Genomic DNA, 3,396 nt, shown 5'->3' on the forward strand with positions numbered 1-3,396 from the left:
AAATTTGTATAAAATATAAAGTAGGTAGGGGCTTGATTCTAATCGAGTACAGTAAAACGTTTGCTTTTTTAAAAAAACAAATGTCATTAAAAAACTTGACTTTTTAAAAAAACAAATGTCATTTTAAAAAGTCAAGTTTTTTAGATTTTCTTCTTGAAGACGAATTTTACGTCTTGTGTTTTCCTCTTCATCTTAAAATGAATCATGTCCATTGTAGACGTATTTATTCAATTTTTCTATGAAAGGTTCTTTACTTAGAATATAGGTACGGAATTCTTCGAATTCTTTTTCGCCTAAGTGACCTCCCAGTTCCTTGGGCAGAATTTCCGGCGGATAGAATTTATGCAAGCTTGATAAGTCGTTACCGTGGAAGTGGACCTAGAAATAAAGATATGAAATAAACAATACATAAATTACTAAATATATAGTTCGTTCGCCAGGAGTTGGAACTTGGCTCCGCCTTCATCACGTGGTATCCGGTGATACTATTTCGAAATATTTGGGAGAAGAATGTGAACAATCCTGAGCAAGGTTGCTATTTGGCGATCATATGACAAAAATAATTATTTCGCAAACTTCATGTGCATTTTTTAACATTAAATATGTCATAAATTTGATATTTCTCTCTTTTGAGTGAATAGTTTGTCCTTTTTGAGACATTTTGCTGGAAGACAGCAGTTTCTAAATTTAAAATATATTGAATTAGCTAGAGTAACGAAAGGTATAATGGCAGATGACAAAGCGAAGTGACTGAAAAAGAATTCACTGTTTGAGTTTGGCGCGTATTCAGGGTTGTCTCAATTTCAAGCTCGGAGACGCTTCGCCTCTTATTCCGCGCTGAAATGAATTCTTCTTCCTGGAAGGTGGAGTCAAGTGCCAACTCCTGGTGAACGAACTATACCTCATATTGTGATAATAGATAATACCACTCTTAATTCATATCTTTATATTTAACGCAGAAAATATAAGATTTGACGTAAAGTGTTTTATTCAAAATAAATACATAAAATCCAGTTTATGTTAACAATTACATGACCTGGAAGTCATTTTAGTTACAAACCATCATGTGATGAAAAGTATTATTGTTCTCCTGTCAAAGGGGACTAAAAATACAAAGATGGGTGATTAATAAAATTCAAACTTTTATTAAAAGGTATATATGTAAACAATTTTTTCTTGCAGAATCATTCACTTTACTATTGAAAGTTTTCTCAATAATAATTTTGTTTTAAATATTAATAATTTGAATTGTGAATCATACGACAAAAAAATTTATGAGATAAATAAACTAAACTGAGCTTAGTTTCTACCATTTCTTTTACGTTTTTAGTAACCTGTGCCATCCCGGCTGCCAATTTTTTTCTTATTCTTTTACGATGCTGCGTGCAAACGATAAAGAATGACATAATTCTGAATGGTATTCATTTGAATTTGCTTGCAGACGACAGTATAGCGAAGCACTGTTTTATTCTAGAATAGAAAGAAATTTGTCATAGGTCAACCACACTAGATGCTAAGCACTTGCAGGATTCTATATTATGTGAAACTTGCAGGTGGCTTGCATTTCTTTTACAAAGTTTGTGATATTGCTGTCCTCAATGCTGTTTTCGAGAAAGCTTCTGTCACCCTAATTATGCATTGCGAGTTCATTCAGGTTCTTTTTTAAAAAAATAAATTAGTGCTTCCCACGAATAAATTATGAGGAATACATTAATGCTTGTGCTTTTCAACAATAAATTAGTGTTTTGCGCATCAGATAGCGCTCAATTAATAAAATTAAATCTCTAAAATAAAAGAAACGCGCCTTTTAAGATCGCAATTGACAGAATAACTGATAGCTGTGAGAGATGCTAAAAACCAATTTATTGATTTTAAGCTGTCTTTCCAGCAGCAAAATAACTTAGGCCCTCATTGGGCCAACATGCACGTATCTTAGCTCAATAAGGGCTCAAACGGCAGTTATTTTTTCGATATTGGCCCTATATAGAATTTTCCGATACACCCGATATTTTAAAACCACTTTACAACCAATATCTGTCCTATATACAGGGTGTCCCAAAACGACCGCATAAACTCTGCACAGCTAGATTCCTTGTTTGGAGTACATAAAAACTGTCCAAAGAAGCGTTCCTGTACGATCCGTAGTTTACGAGAAAAATACGAAAAACAAAGTAAGACGTCACTGCCGATGCAAGAAAAAAACACTTTATTGGACGTATCCACGGCGTGCTCAAGCCTGCCTCGACATGCAAGGCGGGCACTTTGACCATCTGCTTTCAATTGTGTAAAGTAAGGCTCCTATACTATCAGAGCTGACCTATCAAGCAATATTGGAGCAAAAAAGTTCACAAGTTAACGTTATGTTAGCATTGTGCTTATGTTAGCTCTTTGGAGCAAAAATAGATGATGAGTCGGCCTGTCTAATTCAAGGGCTCTAGTATAAAGTATACAGCTGTTTATATGTTCAATAAAGTGTTTTTTCTTGCACCGGCAGTGACGTCATACTTTTTTTCGTATTTTTCTCGTAAACTATGAATCGTAAAGGAACGCTTCTTTGGGCAGTTTTTATGTACTCCTAACGAGGAATTTAGCTGTGCAGAGTTTATGGGGTTGTTTTGGGACACTCTGTAGAATTGTCAGATTCACCCGATATTTCATATCCACTATTTAGCCAATATAGGTTCTATATTGGCCATTGTAGGCCCTGTATAGGCCATTCTAGAACCAATATTAAAAAATCTAAGCATCGCAATATTGCTCCCTCGGTTTATGTTCTTATAGGATCCATGTTGAGCCAATTTTGGGCCCTACTAGGGCCAAGGTAAAATTGTTGATAGGGAAGTGTTGTTTATAATCGTATCTTTTGTTTATTTTCGTATGACTTGCGCTCCTGCAAATGAATAATCGGTAATACAATAATGCACTATTTTGTTATTAAATTAATGAAAAAAAATAATTTAATCTCCAAAAACACTTATATTTTGTATTTTTAACGATATTCATCAATTGAAAAATTATTTACTTTGGAACAACATAATTTTATCATGATGTTTAAATTGACCCCAAATGGTGGTTTTATGTAAGTCCAAAATTCGGTTCTATTGCTCAATAATACAATCAGTTTTGGAGAAGCAAATAACTTTCTCTACAATAACATAAGTAGTATATATGTGATGGTTACTGAAGCAGTTTTTCAGCCAGTTAGAGGCACTCAAGGCGTTCCGCTTGGCCAGCTCCCCACATTTTCCAGTTACTGGCTGGCCACTAACTGGCTGAAAAACTGTTTCAGTAACTATCACATATATACTACTAACATATTATAATTTTAAAAACATATATTTAGCAGAGATGCCAACATGGACAGCGCATAAATATTTTCGAGTGATAGTCTTTAAA

This window comes from Parasteatoda tepidariorum, chromosome 9, assembly GCF_043381705.1.
Source record: "Parasteatoda tepidariorum isolate YZ-2023 chromosome 9, CAS_Ptep_4.0, whole genome shotgun sequence".
Classification (NCBI taxonomy): Eukaryota; Metazoa; Arthropoda; class Arachnida; order Araneae; family Theridiidae; genus Parasteatoda; species Parasteatoda tepidariorum.